Source organism: Lissotriton vulgaris, chromosome 7, assembly GCF_964263255.1.
Source record: "Lissotriton vulgaris chromosome 7, aLisVul1.2, whole genome shotgun sequence".
Taxonomy (NCBI): Eukaryota; Metazoa; Chordata; class Amphibia; order Caudata; family Salamandridae; genus Lissotriton; species Lissotriton vulgaris.
Genome location: NC_141695.1, coordinates 610,125,583 through 610,151,435, shown reverse-complemented (window position 1 = coordinate 610,151,435; position 25,853 = coordinate 610,125,583). Strand labels below are relative to the sequence as shown.

The window sequence follows — 25,853 nt, the reverse complement described above, 5'->3', positions numbered from 1 at the left end:
GCGGAGGGAAGGCTTGTCAACAGAGGGGCATTCATGGAAGGGAAGGAGGGGTTGGTCAGGCGCGGCCGTGATTCTCAAGGACAGGGTCTTGCAGAAGAAGAGGGTTTATGACTTGCCTACGTGAGGAGAAGGGAGGGGTAGCCAGGGTGGACACAAGGACAGAGTCACACAGAGAGCGAGAGAGATCTTATGACCCGTACATGAGAGCGGGGGCAGTCAGGTGCAGCTGGGGGAGGGCTATGCCTGCTAGGGCGAAGGATGCCTCTTCAAGAGGGAACGGGGGGTTTGCGTGGGTCGAGCAAAAAGGGGCTGCCTTTCAGGGCAGGGTCGTGTACATGCAGAAGGGGAGCCGGTGATTCTAATCTTAGGCGGGCAAAAAGGGCCAGGGTGCCTAAAATGGCTGTCATGTATACACGGGTACAGGCCTTTGCTGGCAGTAGGATGTAGTTAAATGCTTTACGGTATTCAGGGTACGCGCAGGAAGAGGAGTGGGAAAAGGGAAATGAACGTTGCTTATGTACATCAATATTTCTATTTTTCTACAGTCGCCCCTTTTTACATAGCAAAAGTTCATTTTCGTGATCGATGATGGTACATATAAACAGGCACGGTCGCAGAATTAGCATTGTCAATATTAGCATATGGTATATAATCATGGACAGTTGATGTGTTTGGCAGAATACGGCACATAGGAGATTGCATTTGTCGAGTTCCTACCATTTCAAAGCACTACATGGCATAAATGTTTCTGATTAAAAAAATGTGACCAATGAACAGTTTTGACCAGGTAGTTGAGAGCGGAATTCAGTTCAATATACAATATCTCTTCGTCCCAGTGTCTTTTTTGTCAGTGAGCCATCACTGGTAGGCTCTAGTCCGAGTACTTTCGTTGGCGCTGTTGAGCACCGGCGGTGGAGCTATAGGTCCAGCTCTGTTCTATCCTTTCGCGTTGCAGGGTGCGGTCAGTCCTCTGCTGTTAGACCACAGTCCTGTTCCCTAAACAATCCGGTTGGCGGCGCCTTATGCTCGGCACCCACAGTTCTATGGCAGCACCCTATTCCCTGTGGAATGCAGTTCGTTCCTTTGGCAAAAAGTCACGTGGAGAAGAGGGTGAGTGTGGTTCAAATAGTCGATAGGGGAGAGGGTGGAGTTGGGTCAGAGTTCCTGGGACACGCAAAAGGGACCAAGGGAGCAAAGGATAACAAGCAGGCAGGCCCATCCATCGGGCTCAAGGAAGGGGGACGGAGACTCCAGGCACACGTGGGTTTAGCAGGCGAGTGGCTTCGAGGTGGCTCGCCGTTTTTCATTTTCCACGTTGAAGTTGCGGTCTCGTCCCGTATCCTGTTGCTCTGCGGCTCCACCTTTGGTCGAGGTCACACGAGTCCCAAGATCCGCGGCCAGGCTGTACGTCACTTCTGACCCATCTCCTTCGGTGATCGCGAATCTTTGAATAGGTACAAGACAAGGTTTCAGTGAAATGGCAAAAGAAGATATCTATGCATGTGAATTCCTCCCTTAATTCTACGCATTTGGGAGATACGCTCATTGGTCACAGTCAGAGGTCCATTGCCAAGCAGTGCACGTGTCAGTATTCCTACTGGGTTCATGGCAGGTCTATTCATCGTCTTATTTATAAATCAAGTGAGGTTCCCATCAACTGTGCATTACATCATATTCAGCATTTTACAGAACATTTCCCATCAGGACTGGCTAACCTTTTCGAACAGGGCGGGGGTGCTATTATCGAGAGTCAGGCAAAACAGGGTCTTCTCGAGGGTCAACAACTACTCATGTGTATCAAGTTTATATTCGGGACAGAAATTGACGTTTATCGAAAATGGGGCGGGGATGCTTCGGGCGCTTGCGCTTGGGTGCAAAAGGGGGTGGGGCAATCCGGGCGTTGGGAGTTCAATCTGGACGTTGGCGTTCGTCTCTGAAGAACAGACATAAGGTGCCATTGACATACAGTTCCCCTATAAATGGCCAGATTTGGGGGACTTTTAGTCGTCTTACCTGTCCTTTCCTTTTCAGCCAATTCAAGTTCATTCATTTTTGCAGAAAGGAGAGGCAGAAATATGGCGAGATACAATTATTTTAGTTTCGGCCAGTTTCGCTGAACACCTTCGCGTTCAATATGTATCAAATCAGACTGGTGCCGGTGGGGCAAAATTTTACCAAAAGAGAGAGAGAAGAAAAAAAATAGGAAGACTCTCATAGAGAGTGAGAGTCGTCCGCAATTCTAAACGAGCCATTCAGTACACGTATGACATGTAGGGAGAGAGAGAGAGAGAGTGAGAGAGAGAGGGAGGGAGAGGGAGAGGGAAAGAGAGAGAGAGAGACGTGTACAAAAATAGGTCATTTAGTGCGCTCACAACACAGAACAGCAAAGGTTAGATAACATGCAGATACAGACAGAGGGAAGACATAAATTCGTACATTTACACACACACAAACTCAGACAGGGAAGACGGCACATGTATTACACATATACAGGACATTCACGACAAGACAGGAAACAATTGTTAGCCTACAACATCTGTTTTTATATGTATATCCTACGTATCTTTACTATCCTGTTTTATCTATGTGCTTGCTCTTTCTACCCTTCCCCCCTTTCCCTTCTCGCTTGTCACGCCTGCGAGCGTTCCCAATTACCAATACTCACACCTCGGCTGGTCGATCAGTAATTAACCTGGTCGTGCTAGTTACCCATGGTTGGATCTTAAGCCATTTTTCTGTTCCCTCCTGTGGTGGGAAGTTCTCCAGGCTGAGGCAACGGCAAGTATTGATCGGGAGAACAGTCGGACAGCTTGGCTATATCTATAAGAGTGTGAGAAAGGGGGTAGTGCATTTTGAACATCAGCAATATTTCTAACTTCCTAGACGGGTGGTGCCGTGGCAACCCTTACCTGTATAATTTTTCTTTGTCCTTTCCCTACCTAGTCGAACGTCCAGTTACATTATTTAATACGTCATTTCTAGTCAATTTTTTTCGTCATTCAGTACCTGTCCAGTTTCTATGTCAGTCCATCCTCTCAGTCGCTATGTCCTAAGGAGGAACAGTCATGTTAAGCCTACGTCTTTAAAAAGCTTATCTGTTATAACGACTAAACACATATTTCCCCTTTCCCCTTTTTCGTCGGTGGTCCGACCGTCGCTCTTCCATACTTCAGTCGACGTTCTGACGTGACCTGCAGAAGGGAGGAAGAAGGGGTGGGGGGCAGCATTCAAAGCACATCATCATGCAGTAGTTCGAAAATCTTTTTACCTACCATATACTCGCCCGATCTCCTCGTACTGCATTCCCTTGCCATCTCGGCATTTCAGCCCAGAGGGACCAGTGGTGTCATATAGATAATCATTGACGATCTGAGTATCTACATGAGCTACTTGGTCGTAACCGTCTTTATCGGGTGCAAGGGTGACGGCCAGAAGGCATTTTCTGTGGTGTCATTTTTAAGGGTATCTGAAACACTTTTCCGGTTGCTTGTGGCACATAAGGTAGCTGCCAAATATCGGATCCCTTTTGATCTACATCCTTCATCATACTTACTCTTCGCTCACAGTAGTAAGGCATTACAAAACTCATTAATGCAACTGCAACGACCATGCTTTCTTCTTCAAAATACTTTTAATAAACGAAATTGGTGGCAGTTCATTGCATAAAGTGCAGCAGTGCAAATAAAATCGTATTAAAATTACCTTACAGAGCAAACATGATGCATGTCAAAAATTCATTTTAATTAATTCAAAAATTCATTTATCCAATATTCATTCGTTATCTAAGTTACACCAATTCATTTTCCAAATCATAATCAGTACCCACCCCAAGTCAATTCATTATCCAAGTACATACTCAACACCCTTCATATCTACGTTCATTATCCAAAAACTGCACATAGATCTCGGGACGACAAGCTGCGCAACCTGGGTGCAACAAAGTTTATTCAAATACGTTTCATTTTTCGGCGGCGCCATTTTAGGTGGGGTCAGGCAAGTTCCAGCACAGTCAGAAAGTCTCTAGTCTCGCGTTGTTGGCCCAGAACTTTCCGTTGGTAGTTCAAAAAGTTTTGTGCTATATGGTTAACAGTTTAGCAAATATGGACCATGAGTCAAAGAGTGGGAAGGGTGGCAACAATTTTCCTACCGGGTCATCCTGGCGTTCCTCCGGAACTGAACAAGTACGTGCCGTGGCTTCATTTTAGCCATTTCCAACCCGAGGCTGGTGCCGGCAGGAGTTGCACCGGTGTCGTGGTTCCCAGTGAAGGGGGCGGGGGCACCCATGCGGAGGGGTCGGGGCCCCCTGGCTCTTATAGAATCTTCAAGGTTGAGGGGAGAAGGCATGGAACGTGTGCCCGTCCTGGGCAGAGGACCGCTTTATGATGTTGACCCTCTTTAAGTAAGAGCATTGGGGTGTCGCTGGAAGCCTCCACCTGGAGGGAGGCGGGGGAGGCTCGTTCGCGTCACCTCCCCCTTCCAGCGACCCCGCGCCGTTACTCGGCTCCGTCGTTTCGATATTGGCCGTGCTGGCTATTGAAGATGGGGGGGGTGGTCGGCGGCTGAGGCAAGACAGCCCCCCCTTTCCCTTGACATGTGGCGGGACTATCTGCAACTGTCCAGACGTCGACATGTGGCAGCACTACCTGTAACTATCCAGGGAATTTGACATGTGGCGGGACTACTTGATTCGCCGCCATTCTCGCCTTCGGCTTCTGCCTTCTTCGTGGGTCGGACCAGGCGAGAGACAGAAAGGGGGGGGGGGGTGGTCGGTGGCTGAGGCAAGACAGCCCCCCCCCCGTGGCCTGCAGGGCAGCGGAAGAGGAGAGAAGGAGAGGACTCTGCCATTCTTTGGACCGCCTGCCCAACATCATCTCCTCCCGACCGTGGTCAGGCGGGCCCCTCGTGCCTCGAGGCCTCGCCTTCCGGATGGGCGTAACCGCGGACCTGTTGCACTTTGGGAGCTTCCGGAATGAGGGTAGGTACCTATTTGATTGTTTCTATTTCATGTGACCGTTATTTGGGCGTGGCGGGCAATGAGGCAGGCATGTTGGGAACAGGAACAGGCGTTGAAGCCTAGCTACCTCGTGGCTATCTTTGCTGCCAAACTTCTCGCCATTTTATATTTCTTATTATGAACTATTTCTAATGTTTCTTATTTTTAGTGAAGTCAAAAGCTCATCAGGGGGTTACTGACTTAGCCTGATTTCTTTTTAGTTTTCTTTCTCTTCCTTAGCGTGTTTCGAGCTAAGGCTTTCTGTTAGTAGGGAACGGTGATCACTTCATATTTTTATGTGTCCTTTTCACTGGGGGGGGGGGGTACTTCTGAGCGGACCAGACGAGTTCCCTCCAATAAATGGTCCGGGGTGGAACGAGATTATCGATCAAAAGGGGAACATATATTCCTTCATTGGAGTATCATCCTGGACAGACCGAGTGATGTACTTCCATCTACTAGGGTAGCCTCCTGGACGGACCAGATGGTCTACCTCCACTAAATGGCCCATAAGCGGGGAGTATATGTCCTCCATAAGGGTAGTCTCCTGGGCGGACCATGCGAGCTACCCCCCAAACAGTGGGGAGTGGGTAGGACTGACGAATTCACAAAGGGGCATAACCTACCCTTTACTACTTGCAAAGACTAGATAGAATATTTCTATTCCACGTTGTTTGCAGGCAGAAAATACCTCAAACGAAACAATTCCTGGAACAATAATGTCCAGGTTTTCAATCAATCAGTGGGGAGAAAAACAGGCATGACGGATTACAACGGGGACAAATGTCTGCATTGCCTGCCCTTCGCTATCCAAAAAGGAAGACAGAATATTTCTACTCGTCTCAGTTTGTAGACAGGGAAGATCTCAAAGAACAACCATCGACTATCAACCGACTTCAAACAATTCTCAAAGAACAACATCGATTATTAATCGACTTCAACAATTCAGTGGGGAGAAAAGTAGGCATGACGAATTAATACCGGGGACAAAAGTCTGTATTACCTACCCTTCTCTATCTGCAAAGAGGGACGACGTTCCTATTCGCCGCTGTTTGAAAACAGAGAATGTCTCGTTCTCAGAAGAGAACCAATATGTCAAGTAGCCCTCAAAGCTAAATGAACCAATACCAATAATTTCGGTATACAAATACCGATTTTCAATACAAACAATCAACAATCAGCAATTTCGGTATACGAATACCGATTTTCAATACAATCAATCAACAATTGGGTGGATAGAACCACCCTACCAATCAGGCGTAGGAACGCCCTACTTAATCTTACCCGGACCGGACCATACGGACAGTTCTTCGACTTCCTCCTCCAGCGCCCATTCGTTCTCTTACTCCATGTAGCATTCCTGTGGGATTCCAGTCAGGACAATAGGTCACTGCAAGAGAGGTCCGTTCAGAATTGGTGAAGCTCTGTCGATCGGCCGCCGGGCGAGGGCCCTCTCAAGGCAGGCATGCCCCGATCATTTTAGATGTTCACTTCTTCGTCTGGATCTCTCTTACCGAACCCCATGTCACTGATGGGCCCCGCGTTGGGACGCCAATTGTGGAAAACGAGCCCATAATCCTATTGGTGCCCAGGCCGCTGGCGCAAACCGCCTCTTAGTTCCCATGTTGAGTAATTACCAAAATAAAGAGACGGGCGCTGGAAGCAGGAATCAGGAACAGAGTTTATTTCTCATGAGGAGAGCATGTCATTTCGGACACGAAACACAGTGTCTTTCGGGAGGTGCTCTAACAAGTGAGCTGAGACTCTGGCTTTTTATACTCTACAGAACACATGATAACACAATCAGGACGGTGTGACGCAAAAGGAAAGACATCCCTATAATCCTCGTGGTGATCCTACCCATATACATTCACAATGGGGACCCTTGACCTGCTGATAAGAGGGGAGGGCAATCACGCAACTGAGTGTTTTGTAGGATGTGTACGCCTGATCATAGCCCAAGGGGTGGGGTGGCTAAGACCAATAGAGGATCCTTTGAAGAGGAGTGACTTCATACAATAAGGGCAGTGAATGGTATCTCCTGGCTCAGGCGATGGCCTCGGACATGTGTGGTCAGCTGGACTCGGGGGAAAGGGTCATCAAAGGAGTGGTATTAATGCCGCGTGGACAATCGAGTGCGGAGGGAAGGCTTGTCAACAGAGGGGCATTCATGGAAGGGAAGGAGGGGTTGGTCAGGCGCGGCCGTGATTCTCAAGGACAGGGTCTTGCAGAAGAAGAGGGTTTATGACTTGCCTACGTGAGGAGAAGGGAGGGGTAGCCAGGGTGGACACAAGGACAGAGTCACACAGAGAGCGAGAGAGATCTTATGACCCGTACATGAGAGCGGGGGCAGTCAGGTGCAGCTGGGGGAGGGCTATGCCTGCTAGGGCGAAGGATGCCTCTTCAAGAGGGAACGGGGGGTTTGCGTGGGTCGAGCAAAAAGGGGCTGCCTTTCAGGGCAGGGTCGTGTACATGCAGAAGGGGAGCCGGTGATTCTAATCTTAGGCGGGCAAAAAGGGCCAGGGTGCCTAAAATGGCTGTCATGTATACACGGGTACAGGCCTTTGCTGGCAGTAGGATGTAGTTAAATGCTTTACGGTATTCAGGGTACGCGCAGGAAGAGGAGTGGGAAAAGGGAAATGAACGTTGCTTATGTACATCAATATTTCTATTTTTCTACAGTTTGATGTGGAGCAATGTTTGGAGGAAGAGAAAGTTTAAAAGCAACGTGCCCTCTTAATGAAATGAATTGTTACTAAGCATGCTTAGTTTTATAATGTACGCATGAGAGATGAGCTCAGCTATTTTCAGGTTGTGCAGTCAGACTAACGCATTAAAGAAATGTGTAGGAATGGCACATATTCCGCTGTAATTATTTGAAAATGACACAAAAAGATAGTTATCACAATTTTTATTTACTGTTTTAGTATTTTTTTTGCTGCTAAATATGCTAAATGCTTATATTTTATTTCTTCGCACATAAAACAATAGAATGTTTGTCACTTGTTTCCAATTGGGTAAGGCGGGATGGATTGAGGGCTAAATTCTGGATGAAAATTCAGATCAGATTTTTCACAGCTGGGGTGGGTAGAAAATCCAGATTTTATTAAAGACTCGGAGGCTGATATTCTGCATACCTCTTTCATTTGAAAAGAACTTAGATTAAGAATCCATACATTTTTCACTCTATAGAACTCCTTCTCTAGCAGCCATCTTCCTTCTTTTGCTCCGAACAAGCTTAATTGTCCAACTTCGATGAACACTCGTAAAATAACCAAATCTCAACCAACTGGAACAACTTCTTTCTTCTCCACCATTCCTTGTTTATTTCCTGTAATCTCCTTCTAAAAATAAACCAAAAATGTATCATAGGGTGGGAATTTATAGGGCGGGATAATACCCGCCTCTGTGCCCTTAATAAAATCATGACTTTGTATCCACCCCAGCTGTGGAAAATCTGCATTTTATGGCCAATATTATGCATGTTTAAAGCCTTGCCATAATATTCCTAACCACACAACCAACAGGTTTGAAATGAAAAAAAATTAAAACGGATTCTGATGACCAATCTGCTGCCTCTTAAATACCAGTCAATCCACTGCCTAATAAATATGCTTTAGATGCCATAGTCCCTCTAGCAGAATGTGCCCCAAATTGAGCAAGATCTATTCCTGCTCTCTACATAATCTCTCATCCACCTAGCCAAAGTAGGTATAGACACTGCTTTGTAAGGTTTTCTGAAAGAAATTCTGAGTTGTGCATTCATGACGTCACTCAAACTCTCCGTTCTTCTTTCATAATCACCCAAAAATCTCACCATACACAACTTCATGCATTCATCCAAATTCGGATAAAAAATGGTTTGGGACATTGTTTTTGTTCTTTTAGTAATATTGAAACAAACAAAAAAATAAAGAAGCACAGCCAATTTCAAAGACAGCTTTTTCAAATCTAGAAACTCATTCTTCGACCAACTTGCTAACTTCTGAAAAACAACTTCCACGTCCCTCAAAGACGAATGCCTAAGGTCCTGGAGGGGCCTTTAGCCTTACACTCCTTAACATTCTTTTCACTACATCATGTTGTCCTACTGTTAAACTATCTATCAATCCATGCCCATCAGAAAGTGCAGACCTATTAATGTTCACTGAACTGAAAGACCTTCTCTAAATAATTCACTGCATCTACCAAAGGTGCTGATATGGGATCAAACCCATCGAAACACACTAACAAATCCATCTCTTCCAGGCCAACCTGTATGCCTTAGAAGTCCCTGGATCCCATGACTCCTTAATGAATTTTGATGCCTCCAACGATAAACCTGACCCCTCCAGGCTTTCCCGAAATCAGCCAAGCCATCAACCACAACCAGAACCATGCCTGTCTCCCACTGCACTCACTAACAAATCTGGTATAGTCGGCAGAAGTACCAGGTCAGCTATCAAATGCTCCATGACATCTGGGTATCAAACCTAGGAGGACCAAGAAGGTACCACTAACACCATTTCCGCCTCCTCTTCACCTTCAATAATACTCTCTGAATCAGAGCAAAAGGAGGAAAAGTATATCCCCGAATTTTGTTCCAATTCCCTAGGAACGCATCCACTGCTTCCGCCTCTTCAACTGTAAAACCTGTTTGAGTATTTACTCGGTTTGCAAACAGATCCACCATAAATGGACTCCATCTATCATTGATCAACCTGAACACATCCCTGTTCAGTATCCAATCGCTGAAATCCTTCATCTCACTCGAATTCCAATCTGCTATTATATTCATTCCTGGGATGTACTGAGCCTAAATCATGATGATACTGCTCAGACAAAAATGCCAAAAATCCCATGCCAAATCTGCTAGTGTTTTGGATCGAGGTTCCCCCCAATTTGTTGACGTAACGTACTGCAGAGATGCTGTCCATCCTTAAAAGTACACAACTGCTCACACAATCTGTGATGCAACTTTTTATCGCAAATGAACCTGCCAACAATTCTAGATAATTGATGTGCATCTCATTTTCTTGGTTTGTCCATTTCTCCCCTGTTGGCAATGAGCTGCCGCAGACGAAGATAGCTTGGGAGGAATCCCGATGGCAGCAACTTAAAGAAGCAAGTTTGTCCAAGGATGTTAAGTCATTCTGGACTCTAGTGACTTGTGGCAGTAAGTTAGGTGCATGCCCACCCCCAAATTATATCACAGGCCAGGAATGGTACGATCACTTTCAGAGCCTTTACTTGACACCAGAGGCCATGGCCCGTGGAGCTTCCTTGCTTCTCCCTCCGGACTCTATAGCGATGACGAGCTTTTCGACCAGGCTGAGATAGAGGCTGCAATAGTCAGAATAGTGCCTTCCAAAGCAGCAGGACCAGATGGCCTGCCGGGTGATTTATTTCTTGCAGATACCCAGAACTGGGCACATTACATCCTCCTTTTGGCAAATGCCATAGCCAGCGGGGCTCCTGTACTTTGGTCCTGGAAGGGCAAAGAGGTGGTTCCGATCTATAAAAAAGGCCCTAGAGAGGACCCCCCCAAACTACAGGCCGAGTAGTCTGATTGATGCTCTGCAGAATGGTCTTTGGCAGAGTCCACCTGGAGAGGATCCAGCTATGGGCAGATGATACTGCCATTCTTTGACAGTACCAGGCCGGCTTTAGGCTAAGGACAGGAACTATCGACTAGGTGCTCAGTTTGTTACTTATCTACTGGAAAGTAGTATTGATCGGCAAGGGCAGTTGCTACCTGGCGTTCATCAATCTAAAGACTGCCTTTGACTTGGTCCCTAGGAGTAAACGGTCTATTATCTTCTTTAAAAGTAGATGCTGGTCATCAGATCCAATGTCATCCCGGGCACTTCTTGTGACGTCCCATAATTTTGTTGAAATTGTACCCTTTGAGAGCGTCGCCATCGGGCTTCCATAAATGGCAGGCGCGAGCCTTAGAAAACTGCTGTTCCTACTCCTGTGACCTGCAGCCTGAGCCCTACGAGCAACAACCGCCCACCAAGCTAAGTGCCTTGTGTCTCGGCACTGGAGCTCACCTGACTGACTAGCTGCGCTTCGAGGTGCCTGAAAGCCTACCACCGCTGCTCCTGTTCCTGGGGGGGCCAGTCAGCACTGCACCAGTGGTTTGAACTCACTTGCGGACCATGTGGCAATTTCAACCTTTCCGCTGCCGTGATGCGAGTCCATCATCAGGACCCTAAAATTCACCTCTGTTAAGGTAAAATCACTTTTGCTGCAGTTCCAAAGATACTTTAACCCCTTCGGTGCTGATGACGGCTCCCGGTCGTCATCAGTTACGGTGGGCGTGTGCCGATGACAGCTGGGAGCCGTCATGACCACGCCTGCGATCGGAATGTGCCGCACAGGTGCAGAATTCCAGCCGCAGCCAGGGGGTTAAGCTGCGAGGGAAGTTTTCGATACAGCCTGACCCTAAGATGGCGGCCGTTTAATGGGATTCGGCGAACGCTTCAACCTTCGCCTCAGGAGTCTTGCCTTAGATCTAATCAACTCAACACTGACTTTTAAAGTGGTGACCGCTTGGGGACATGGAGCATTCTCATGGGCAACTACATTTATCACCCTGCGTCCTCTCACTGCTTGTGGCCTGACACTAATATAGCGCCCAAGTTCACTCGTAGCTGCAGCCTGCTTTGTACATTTCCAGTGCCCACTGCAATTTAATGCCACCCGAGTCCGTCACCAACCGTTGTGAATTCAACTCAACCTATCCACCAGATAGCCAGCACTGTCTGAGGATCTTTTCTGCCATTCGTTTAGGTGACACAGCACAGCATTGTTGACCATATAGTTACTTCTGCATGCCAAATCAGAGGGAGCAGCCTAATCTTGATGGCATAGAGCTCCGGAGCACGTCCGCGCAATACCACATGAACCTTGGGTGGCCAAATCAAGCGCCCAAGCGCGTAATTCCTCAGATATACAGCTGATGCGCGTTGGAGACGGAGAGTGGGTGAGCAGAGGGTGGCCTCTAGTGATCACAATGGGAGCTTGGAGGACTTGCTGGCGCCTAGCTTGGTCACATGTAATAATGGGGGCTGGCTGAATATAACATCAAGGTCAAAATACCCTTGCCGACCACAATATGGCTGACACATTGGTCCCTACCATGCTGTGCTATTACTTTAGGACAAACGTACACCGAATTGACTTTCACCTATCCCCCATCAAGATGTAGAACCTGCTGAGCTTTCCTCTGACCGCGGAGACCTAGCTATCTGGCAATGCCCTGTGGAGCTACCTGATGGCTATAGAGGAGATGGGTTGTGGACTCTCCTCTTTGTTGAAGGATCTCCAGGGCATGTTGGAGGATTATAGGAAGAGATAATCAGCGACTCCAGTCCACAGAGGTTACTCCATGTCCACGATCGGTACCAGGAACACCGGTTCGTAGGAGAGAGATTTTGCCAGAACCTACTGCTAGGTCTCCACCACCGACGGCACATCACGATTCCTCGGATGACGATCATGAGGATGGGGAAATTGCAGACACAAGTGCAGAATGGCATGACTATATCACCCCATCACCGTCTACCCCTCCACAGAGACCAGTAGATTCTCCTCCGCAGGACATTGGTGGATTTCATAATTTGATGGAAAGGGCCACTAAGAGATTTGCACTGACCATGACGGCAGAGAAGACTGAATGTTTTTTATACGATTTCAAGGACTCGTATCGGAAATCCGTGCGATCCCTGCCTATAGTGTCCCATATTTGGAAGGAAGGATTAAAGGTCATGGAGATGCCAGCGACGGTAACGCCGGTTCTGGCCAGACTAGATAAGAAGTATAAGGCGCCTATTGATGCTCCTACTTGCATTTTGGGTCATCCCAAACCGGATTCTGTTATTAGACAGGCGGCACAACAGAAATCTAGGAACCCATCTGCTCCGATTGCAGCACCTCCAGACAAAGAAGGCAGAAGGTGGGATAATGCGGGGAAAAAGGTGTTCGAGGCATGTGGGCTGCTGAATTCATATCTGTGCATAGATCGCCGCCTAGTGTTTGGTCCGGATGATTGCACATTGTTGTCCTGGAAGAGTCTTCGAAGTATGACAAGATAGGTGGCTCCTCCCCTGGACTACAGTGCGCATGGGCATCCTCTCCATCCTCAGATTGTTTTTTTCCGCCATTGGGTTCGGATGTACTTTCTTGACTCTAGTTCGGAAACTTTGTATTGACTCTTTCCTAAGGCCAAAAGGCCTTCACAGCGTCGGTATTGTCTCGTTCGGTGCCTGTTCCTTTCCAGTTCTTCGAACCGGACGTCGCAAGCTGTTTCTCGCTTCGACACCAGAGGCCCAGACTACGACGACGATGGATCTGAGCCCGTTTAAACGATGCCCCGTCTGCAATTCGAAATACCCCCACATCGATGTGCAACCGGTGTGCAATAAATGTTTGTCCCCCGAGCACGACGAGGCCAGCTGTATGGCCTGCTCGAAGTTCCGCTCCAAGAAGACGCTTAAACTTTGACGCGCAGCGAGGCAGTCGGCGCAACAGTCGGCGCCCGAACCGGTCAACATCTTCGAGGCCGGTGACGAAGAAGGCGTCTAAGATGAAGAAGAAGAGGTTCCTGAAGTGCAGTCGGAACCAGTGTCGGAGCATGACTCCAACTTCGAGGTGGACGAGCATGCTGAAGACTACGTCCACGAAGAAGACGTCGTCGAGGTAGGGGATGACGATGGGGCCATCGGAGCCGTCGAAGAACCCGTGATGAGCCAGGCCCAACCGCAGTAGCGGGGCCTATAACTGACATTGCGCTCCCTACGGCTCAGGTCGAGGCTTCGCCGAGAGGCCTTAGCCAAGATCTTCCTGCACGTTCTATAGCCCCGCGTCCAAGCCAGGCTAAGAATACATCCAAGGAGCCATTGGTCGATTCCTCTAAATCGAAACCGAAACCAACTGAGCCGAAACCGAAACTACTTAAAATGGTGGTCGGTTCGACGTCGACGCCAGTCCAATCAAAGACTATCGACGACCCTTCGGCGTCGAAAGTGGCGGTCGCCTCAACAACTGGAGCGTCGAAGCAGAGCTCAACCAGCAAACACGTCACCGACGCACAAACATGGCGACAAGGCCAAAGGCCTCCAGACGAAGAAGGCCGTCGAGCCGAAGATTTCGGGGCTCAAGCCACTGCTCAGCAAGCACCTCGAGCCGAAGGCCAAAGCCGAGCCGAAGCAGCAGGTCTCGTCGACGCCTAAGGCTGGAAATGCTCCACGCCGGGAGCTCGAGTCGACGCCATCAGGCAAGCGTCCTCCTCAGGCGCAGAAGCAGCTCGAATCGACCACTAAATCAAGCTCCAAAACCGTCAGACACCCTCCGATTAAGTTCGGTCTTCCGTCAACAGCTCGAGCGAAGCATCTTGAACACCACAAAGGCGCCGAACCTTCCAAGACGTCGTCGGCACCTTCGAAGCCCGCCCCGACGGGGTTGTGTTCCACAAGCCCTCGTACGACAACCAGTCGAAACTCTTTATCGACTCGGAATCAGGCAGGCTAACCATCCACAAGAGGAAGATCGCGCCTGAACATCCCTTGGAGGGTTACAAAATTCCTCTTAAACGGAAGAAGGACTCGGCCAACTCACCAGTTCTCTTCGAGCACGTTCAGGACTATTCGCAGCAAATGGCATATTCTCCAGCACAAAGCGAGGAGGACATGGGTGAAGGCTATGGTCAAGCGGCCTTTGCTTATCACGCTGACACTGATCAGGATGAACCACAACAGTGGTCTGAGGCTGTAGATCAAACTCTAGCCCCTGATGATCCACATGCTGCACCAGACGCCCAGTTCTACAACGTCAAAACATCGCCAACTGAGGACACGGCGGCGTTTAACGCTTTGATAGAAAGGGCAGCACTCAACCATGACGTGGAAATGCACGCGGAACCTGTGGACGAAGATTTCTTGTTTGACACTTTCTCCACCTCTGAACGTTCCACTAAGACTTTGCCTATGCTTAAAGGGGTCCTCAAACATGCTGCGGACATTTTCAAAGAACCCACGAAAGCTAGGGTTATCAACCCGCGGATTGAGAAAAAATATAGGCCTGCTCCAGTGGACCCCACCTACATCAAAGGCAGCTCCCCTTGCACTCCCTTGTGGTGGCCAATGCCCGCAAGAGAGCGAACTCACAAACTAGTGGTGACGCTCCACCTCCGGACAAGGAATCAAAGATTCTGGAGGCATCAGGAAAGCGAGTGGCAGCGCAGGCTGCTAATATTTGGAGGATTTCCAATACACAGGCCCTGTTGGCTAGATACGACAGGGCGCACTACGACACACTAGAACAGTTGTTGCAACACCTGCCTGATATGTACAAGGAGGGAGCAGAGATGATGATACAAGAAGGGAAGTTGATTTCTAATGCGTCCATCAAATGCGCACTGGACGCAGCAGACACGGCAGCTAGGGCCATAAACACTAGTGTGATGCTAAGACGTCACGCATGGCTCCGCATCTCTGGTTTCAAGCCCGAGATTCAAACAACTCTGCTCAACCAGCCGGTTAACCCGGACTTCCTTTTTGGTCCCGGGGTAGACACAACACTCGAAAAAATAAAAAAGGACACAGACAGCCAAATCCATGGGGGCTCTACAATCTCAGCAGTTTCGCGGCAGTTCCTTTCGCCGCTCCGGTAATAGGGGAGCCTCTAGAGGACAGGTTTTACAGCAGGCCCAGTACACCAAAGTTAGCACGCAATCCACCTACACAAAGAATACCAGGGGTGGATACCGTGGGAACAGCGCCAAAGGCAGTGGACGTGGCAATAACAACGCCAGATCCTCCGCTCCCAACAAACAGTGACGCCTTGTCACTTCCTCACTTCCCCCCGACCATCTAACACCTGTCGGGGGAAGACTCCAGCAGTTCCCGCCAGTCTGGGAAGGCATTACCACAGACAGGTGGGTGAGACAACTTATCCAATACGGCTATTGTCTGGAACTAACCTCCACCCCCCCCAAAAAAACATACCCCCAAGGCACCGTCCTATGTCCGCAGAGCACATGCACTTATTGCAGCAAGAAGTACTCTCCATGCTGCAAAAAGGGGCACTAGAGCTCGTGCCTGCGGAAGAACGAGGTACAGGGGTGTACTCTCTGTACTTCTTGATCCCAAAAAAGGACGGATCACTGCGGCCCATTCTAGACCTCAGACCCCTCAACCAATACATCCTTTCAGAACACTTTCATATGTTAACCTTACAGCAGGTCCTGCCGTTGCTCAGTCAGGGCGACTTTCTAGCGACCCTGGACCTCAAGGATGCATATTTCCACATTCCCATTCACCCGAGTCACAAAAAATATCTCCGGTTCACCATCAACAATCAGCATTACCAATTCAAGGTTCTGCCTTTCGGGGTCACCACTGCCCCCAGAGTGTTTACCAAGTGCTTAGCGACCGTGGCTGCGCACCTTCGCAGACAACATGTTCACGTCTATCCTGACCTGGACGACTGGCTTGTTTAGGCCAAGTCAGCCCAGCAGTGTAACAGCCACATGTCGCGCACGATTCACCTCCTTCATAGTCTGGGGTTCTCACTCAACTACACAAAGTCACACCTGCAGCCAGCCCATGTGCAACAGTACCTAGGGGCAACATTGAACACTGACGGCAACAGCGCAGCCGAACTCTGCCAGGGTCAACAGCATGCAGCTGCTCATTCGGAGGTTCAGGCCTCAACAATCACTCCCAGCGCAGGTGTTCATGCAACTGATCGGTATGATGGCATCCTACATATTCATAGTCCCGCACGCGAGATTGCACATGCGTCCCCTTCAAGAATGCTTGGCGAGTCAGTGGAACCAGGCTCATGGACATCTAAAAGACCTAGTGTTGGTGACCGGTCGTGCTTACAACTCTCTGCATTGGTGGAATCCACAAAACCTTTGCAGGGGACGACCGTTCCAAGAGCCTGTCCCACAGATAGTGCTAACCACGGACGCATCTCTCCAGGGTTGGGGAGCGCATGTCCTCCATTACACGGTGCAGGGACTATGGACAACACAACAGCAGAAAATGCATATCAACCTGCTAGAGCTCATGGCAATCTTCATGGCACTGAAAGCGTTCAAGTTGCACCTGTGCAACAAGGTCGGTTTGATCCGGACGGACAACATGACTGCCATGTATTACATCCAGAAACAGGGAGGCACACACTCCCCGCAGCTATCTCACCTGGCCCAGAGCATGTGGAAGTGGGCCATTCAGAGGAACATCTTCCTCATGGCGGAGCATCTCCCAGGAGTAGACAACCAGATGGCGCAGTCATCAGATGCACGAGTGGGAAATCCACCCCTCGGTACTCCAGCCATACTTCCAGGAGTGGGGTCATCCAGATATCGACCTCTTCGCAACAAAAGAGAACGCAAAATGCCAAAGCTTCGCCGCCAGGTTCCCACACCCGCAGTCTCAGGGCAATGCGATATGGATGAACTGGTCAGGCAGATTTGCGTACGCTTTTCCCCCAGCCCCACTCATACCGCTGGAGGCGAGCAAACTGCGGCAGCACTCCATGACGCTCATCCTGGTTGCTCCAACGTGGGCACGGCAGGCTTGGTACACCACGTTCCTGGAACTTTCAGTGGTGCCTCACCAACGGCTGCGCCTCACTCCCAGCCTCCTCACTCAGAGCCATGGAGACATTCAGCACCCAGATCCTCAACAGTTGAGCCTAGCGATTCGGCTCCTGAGGTCATAGTTTGGCTACCTCAACTTGCCCCCTGAGTGTATGAACATCATCAAGGAGGCAAGGCGGCCTACAACCAGGGCGTGCTATGCAGCCAAATGGAAACGATTTGTCATTTACTGTTCCAACAATGACATTAATCCGCGAGATGCATCCACGCAAAACATCATATGTTACCTACTGCATTTGTACCAATGCAACCTAGCGTATAGTTCCATCAGGATACATTTGGCTGCTATAGCCGCTTATCTTCAGAACAGGCAGCACCTTTCACTTTTTAGAGTGCCTGCCATCAAAGCCTTTTTTGGAGGGCCTTAAAAGGGTGATCCCTCCCAGACACCCTCCTTCGCCTGTCTGGAATCTAAATATCGTTCTCACCAGGCTCATGGGACCCCCCTTTGAGCCTCTCCATTCTTGTGAGATACAGTTTCTAACTTGGAAAGTGGCCTTTCTAATAGCAATTACATTGCTGCGAAGAGTCAGCGAGCTTCAAGCCCTCACAATTCAAGAGCCCTACCTACAAATTCATGCTAATAGGGTGGTGCTGCGCACCAACCCCAAGTTCATGCCAAAGGTAATCTTGCAGTTCCACATTAATCAAAACATAGAACTGCCAGTTTTCTTTCCAAACCCTGACTCAGTGGCAGACAGAGCACTGCACACCTTAGATGTCAAAAGGGCTCTCCTGTATTACATCGACAGGACAAAAGACTTTCGAAAGACTAAACAACTGTTTGTTGCCTTCTCTCCACAACATAAAGGCAAGCCTATTTCCAAATCACGTATAGCCAGGTGGATAGTTAAATGCATTCAAATCTGTTATCAAAAGGCAAAACGCACTTTAACAGTTCCCCCAAGAGCGCATTCCACACGCAAGCTAGGGGCATCCATGGCTTTCCTGGGTAACATTCCTCTAGAGGATATATGTAGGGCAGCCACATGGACCACCATACATACATTTACCAAACACTACTGCGTAGATGTGCACTCCAAGCAGCAAGCTGCTGTAGGACAGGCTGTTCTCAGAACTCTTTCAGACTGCTGCAGCTGGCACGGGCAACCGCCGATAGGGAGGTAACTGCTATTTATTCTATGCACAGATATGAATTCAGCAGCCCACATGCCTCAAACGGAATATGCTACTTACCAGTATGCATCTGTTCTTGGCATGTAGGGCTGCTGACATTCATATCCCCCACCCTCCTCCCCGGTTCCTGTCGCAGCTGTAGCACTCAACATAATTCTCAGGCATGGTCATCTCTTACTGTATTACACTCCATCTCTGCCACAATGGCGAAAAACAATCTGAGGATGGAGAGGATGCCCATGCGCACTGTAGTCCAGGGAAGGAGCCACCTATCTTGTGATACTTCGAAGACTCTTCCAGGACAACAATGTGCAATCATCCGGACCCAACACTAGGCGGCGATCTATGCACAGATATGAATGTCAGCAGCCCTACATGCCAAGAACAGATGCATACTGGTAAGTAGCATATTCCTTCACCAGCAACTGTAAACAATTGCATAAATACTTCAATTGGTGAAAACTAACTTAGTGCACCAATGCATAACAAACATATGAAGTGTTAAAGTTGCTGACTAATGTCTCTGTTTCTCTATACATATCATGTAAGACAAAAAATAGAGAACATGTGTTTGTGAGAAGGTCACAGCCGATTAACGCACTAAAACAGTGGTAAATAACTACTAAACACCTAGGGATCTAGAGGAAAATCTGTCCCGAAAAAAACGAAGTCATTTGGCTGAAACATGTCAAACTAAGATGTTCGCGTTCATAACATACCTTACTAACATCTTCTCTTAAATGTTTTTAATCTTGCCAAAGGTATCTAAAATAAAGAGACCCACTAAGCATTGATAGGAAAACCTGCAGACAATTTTAATTGCAGATTCCTTAGCATTAAGAGTTCTGCTAACAAACAGCGTTGAGCCCACCCGCACACATTAGGTGTAGTGGGTGAGAACCTAATGCTGAAGCATGCCACTGGTGGTACTATTGTGTTAGGGTCCTTCTATATAATCTACGTGATTTCAGGGTTCTCTACCCTATCACCAGGGTCATCTGGAACGTAGATACAGAGGAATGAAAATATACAGTAGTATTCTCTTCTTGTGATAGAGAGATTATTGGTTTCTCACCAAAGCCATCTATAAAAGAAGAAACCAAGCAAGAGAGCTTCCTTTCCCATCACCCATAAGCACAGAAAGTGACATTGTTGCATCTCCCATCATCCATCTGCACAGGAAGCGACATCACTGGTTTCCTACCCATGACACACCAAGCTCTACCCCTCAGCCAGAACCTACTTAATGGCAGTAGCAACGCAGACGCGTGCAGTGTGCATGTGGTTGGAACACCATCTGCACTCATCAGCGCCATGACCTTGCTCAGTGCCAGGAACTTTGGTTCTTGTGCTAACCACCACAGCGCTGCCGCGCTCCTGTGCTCTCAACCCTGGCTCCCACTCGCCACACTGCTACCTCACTGCACCACACAACACTGAAGAAGAAACCTTCACATACTCCTCCTGCAAGTTCTCATGCACTCTCCACACCCACCTCTCCTGTGCCAACAGCACCCAGCACTCCACTCAATCACACTCACTCAAACCAGCCTCCTACTGACACTCACACAGACCAGACAGCACCCACACAACAAGCCACACTCATGCATGCACCTCAACACTGTTTGCTCACCAAACACACCTGATACACATGGGACCTATTGCAAGACCACGCTCCAGAACGGCTCTTCCTCACATGCACATGGCTAAACCAAACCTCTGTACCGGACATTACTACAGCCATCCCGGCACGCTGTTAGACTTCCAGGCAAGATAATCAGCACAATGCCGAAAGTGGAGTCAAGTCACCATCATATTCAAAGATGCCATCAGCTGCACAACCTACATGGACACCCCCACCAGCTGCATGGAACACCTCACATTCAAGATACACATCACAGCCAACTTCTCCCTGGGCGAACGCTCGTATATAGACAACCAGACCCCACACCAATTTCGCCAGTGACATCCAGACTTTGTTTCATTCCTTATCATCAACTCCAACACCTTCATCTGCCTCAAACCTAAACTTGCCCCTAAATTGGAGCGACCTGACTCAAACTTCATGGCCATTTTCGAAAACTTTGGAAACTTTGGCCTCACCCAGCGTTTTACCAAGCCATCAAGAACCTCAACAGCTAGAGTGCCACATCCGCAGACTTCCTTGCTCCCCTGAAGTGCAACCAAACAGCAAGAGCCTGATCACAGGCCAGTGGTAGACATAGGAACTCAGGCTGACGAATCAGCACTGAAAGCAACTGGAGCGCAAATGAAGAATAAGTCAAGACACCATAGATATAGACATCTTCAAATCAGCCCGAAGACAATACCACCAACAGTTCAGGATTATCAAGTGCACAGCTCGTGCAGATCTCTCCAATGCCAAGACTTACAGCAGACAGGAAATCTTTGCCATCATTAAGGATTTCACTGTGCTCCTGCCTCCTCCAGCGACATCAGCCCCTCACAGGACCTTTGCAACAAGCTGTCAGAATTCTTCTGAAACAAAATCACCTCCATATACAGCATCTTCAACCTTCAACCACACACCATCACCAAAGAACGAACTCTGACGTTGTGGCCTCCTGTCACCACTTTCGAAATTGCTGCTACCATGAAGACTATCTACTCTGTGCTCCATCTGATCCTTAGCCCCCACCAAACCTTCACCAAAGGACTCCTACTGATCAACAAAGCACTAACATCCATCCTCAATGCCTCCATCGACTCAGCCACATTCCTGGACACCGGGACACGTGCTGCTAAAATGCCCCTGCTCAAGAAACCATCCGCTGATCCAGACATGCTTTCTAACTACAGGCCCGCCTCACTTCTACCATACATGGCAAAGATGTTGGAGAAGCTAATCAACTGATGCCTCGTCAACCACCTGTTTCTCAGTGCCAAACAGTCCAGATTCATACCCAACAACACTACAGAAAAAACACTCATCACTGCCACAGATGGCATCCACATCATGCTTTACAGAGGAGTCATGGCAGCCCTCATTCTCCTGGACCTCTTTGCAGCTTTTGGCACAATCGCACACCCCTTTCTCAACAGGTGGCTGCACTATTATGGTATCCAAAGACCTGCTCTCCTTTGGATCTGCTAGAACATATAAAACACAAGCTTTCAGCCTGGCACCTTACTCCTCAGAAGCCCGCAAGCTCATCGGTGAAGTGGCTAAAGATTCATTGCTCAGACCCACCCTCTTCAACGCATACATGATCTGTCTGGGCCAACCTCATCCGTGCACACAACACCAACAACTTGTCCTGCGCCGACGACACACAACTCATACTCTCCCTCTCAAAAAATACCCCCAAGACAAGAAACAAGTTCACCTCCTGCATAATCAAACTCGCTAACTAGATGAAAGCTGACTGTCTGAAGTTCAACACAGACATGTCCGAAATAGTGCTCCTCGTCAAGAAAACCGGAACATGGGACTCCAACTGGTGGCTGGACAAACTTTGAATCATGCCCACTTTCAGCACCCAACTTCCAGCACCCCACTCCAGGAGCCTAGCAATAATCATCGATAGCAAACTGTACCTGACTGCACAAGTAAGCGCCGTTACTGCATCATGCTTCCACACCCTGCAGATGCTGGGGAGGATCTTCAAATGGCTACTAAGCAACACTAGAAAAACGGTCACTCAAGTCCCAATCACTAGCAAGTTGAACTATGGGAGCACCTTCTATGTTGGGTTCACCAAGTACCTTACTAGAAAACTACAAACCATTCAGCACACAGCTAACTAACTCACATCACACCTCATCTCAGGGCGCTGCACTTCTCTCAATACACAAAAGCGCTAATTTCAAAGTACTCACATACACATTCAAGGCAATGCACAATTTAAGTCTCACTTAGCTGAACAGTCGCATATCCTTCCACCAACCACACAGACACCTCTGTTCGGTAGGACTCCTACTTGCACACATCCCACACATACACAGAACCAGATCAGAAGGACCGGTGTTTTCTTTCATCGCTCCTAAATCATGGCACAGACTCCCACTCCACATCAGAACCTTTTCCTATTTTCTTAAGGTCCACAAGAAGCAGAAGACCTGGCTTTTCAATTAACCAACCTACCATATGCAGGGCTAGGCCACACACCTGCTCAGCGCCAGGATTCACCCGCAGGTGATAGTGTGCGTTACAAATACATATAACTTCAGAACTTAACCATGCTTCCCCCGAGCCTCGAAATTCCTTCGCTAATCCTTATTGCCAGGAATGACTTCTTTGTATTTCATGTGCACAGCAAGGCAAACCGTTTTATTTACTCAATTTGTCCAGGACGTATCTGTTTCCCACAATCACCTCTCATGTGAGATTTGTTCAGTACAATACTGCTAAAGTTTTTAATACACTTCTGGCATTGGCCACCCTACTCTTTTCAGCTAACGCATTGTATTGCAGCTCTGCAATAAGTAAACCGGGTGCAATATGTAACTGGAGAGCCTTTTTAAAGTGGACAGAAGCTCTTGGTGAATGGCAAAGTTCATCACTGTTTGTAAATGCATATGATTACATTCTTTCTCTGCATCACCTTCTAAACACAACACCATTTTCATACCTAAGCAGCATGTAATAGTACAACACATGTAGACTCTATCCCGGTCTCTTCGTGCCTCCCACACTGCATATGACGCTTCATTTCTACCATCAGTCACTCACACCACAGTGACCGCCTTTGCTTATTTCTTATAACTGTCTCTGTCCAGTAATAGTCATCTTCCTCTCCAGGACTGTGTCCGGCTGAGATATTGTTGATGAGCTTTTTTTTTTATTGTTTATGCTGAACCTGCTTCTCTAACCTCTACCCAACTCTCCTAGAGGAAGTTTTGACTTCTTGCTGCTTGGAGTTAAATGCCCCAAAGAAGCAACCTAGTTGTGCATTAATATTGTAGTCTGGTGTTGCAGAAAATCTCTGCACTCATAAATGGTATAAAAACGTTTGGGGTTGTATTCTCAGCTCTAGAACATATCTGCTTGTTTTTTATGGCTAAGGACCTAGATTGACATTGAGTGTTCGAGGCATGTGGGCTGCTGAATTCATATCTGGGCATAGATCGCTGCCTAGTGTGGGTCCGAATGATTGCACATTGTTGTCTTGGAAGAGTCTTCGAAGTATCACGAGATAGGTGACTCCTCCCCTGGACTACAGTGTGCATGGGCATCCCCTCCATCCTCAGACGCCATTGGGTTCGGATGTTACTATCTTAGCTCAAGTTAGGAAAACTTTCTACAAAGCCAAAAGGCTTTCGACAGCGTCGGTATAGTTTCGTTCGGTACCGATAACTTTGCTTCGAAAGGACATCTAGGAATCAGACGGTTTTTTTCCACACGACACGATCTTCGATCTACGATGGAAAGAAGCCCATTCAAGGGGTGTCCACTTTGCAATGCAAAATACCCGCATATCAATGTCCACCCGGTGTGCAACAAGTGCCTGTCCCCGGATCACAACAAAGCCAACTGTATGGCTTGTGCCCCGTTCAGGTCGAAGAAAACTCTTCGGTTCCGACGCGCGGCTCGATTAGAGTCGCAGAGATCAGCGCCTAATCCAGAAAACATCTTCGGGACCGAAGACGATGAGGTCGTTGATCTGCAGGATCGGGAAGAACACTCGGATCCTGTTTCGGGTCATGACTCAGAGTATGACGCCGAAGATGAAGAAATATTGGAAGAAGAAGAAAACATTGTCGATGAGGTAGGAGACGACGCAGAGGTCCTTGGGGCCATAGAAGATAGCTCGGGCGAGGAGCTAGGCCCAACCGTCGATACGGGTGCCAACGATGAAGCACTCGATAAGGCTTAGGTCGAGGGATCGCCACAAGGCCTTACCCGAGATCTACCGACTCGTTCTACAGCCCCGCATAAAGGCCCGGCTACGAACATATATAAAGAGCCATCGGTATCGAAACTGCCATAGGTCGATCCTAATCCGGAAAATGTCGCAGAGAGATCTCTACACACATTAGATGTCAAGAGGGCTCTCATGTACTATATAGACAGAACACAGGATTTCAGGAAGACAAAACAACTGTTTGTTGCCTTTTCTCCACAGCACAAAGGCAACCCCATTTCCAAAGCAGGAATAGCCAGATGGATTGTTAAGTGTATACAGATTTGCTATGCAAAGGCTAAACCCACACTAACCATTCCCCAAGAGCACACTCCACACGTACGTTAGGAGCAGCCATGGCTTTTCTGTGGAATATTCCTCTAGAAGAGATATGTAGAGCAGCCACATGGTCCACTATACATACATTTACAAAGCACTACTGCGTAGATGTACATTCAAGACAGCTGTAGGACCGGCTGTTCTCAAAACTCTTTTTCAGACTGCTGCAGCTGGCACGGGCAGCCGCCGCTAACAGGAGGGACTGCTATGTATTCTATGCACAGATATGAATTCAGCAGCCCACATGCCTCGAACTGCAAATGCTACTTACCAGTATGCATCTGTTCTTGGCATGTAGGGCTGCTGACATTCATATTGCCCACCCTTCTCCCCGGCGCCTGTAGCAGCTGTAGCATTCAGAATTACTATGTAGCATGGACATCATTCACTGTATTACACTCCATCTCTGCCACAATGGCGAAAAACAATCTGAGGGTGGAGGGGATGCCCATGCGCACTGTAGTCCAGGGGAGGAGTCACCTATCTCGTGATACTTCGAAGACTCTTCCAGGACAACAATGTGCAATCATCCGGACCCAACACTAGGCGGCGATCTATGCACAGATATGAATGTCAGCAGCCCTACATGCCAAGAACAGGTGCATACTGGTAAGTAGCATATTCGTTATTCATTGTTACAGTGTCCTGCTAAAGTTAAGTCTCTACCCCTGCAACTGCCTGAGCAAGCATTGACCGCTCAATTTTGCTACTGCTGAAGTGTTAGCTACCCAAAGGGATTACGTTGGTTATTATTGATTGTCCTGGGCAGTCCATTCATTTATAGCTTGTTACTCTGTCCAGTAAGCTTCTGAATGCAGAACTGGTCTAATGGAGAAAAATCAAGTTGTATCTAAATAAAGTTTTCATG

At 48.2% G+C, this 25,853-nt stretch overlaps 1 protein-coding gene across 4 annotated transcripts in view; it reads left to right on the top strand.

Annotated features, from left to right (window-relative positions):
- The window catches only part of LLGL2 (LLGL scribble cell polarity complex component 2), a 1,008,116-nt gene that overhangs the window by 483,972 nt on the left and 498,291 nt on the right, over positions 1-25,853 (top strand). The window lies entirely within an intron of this gene.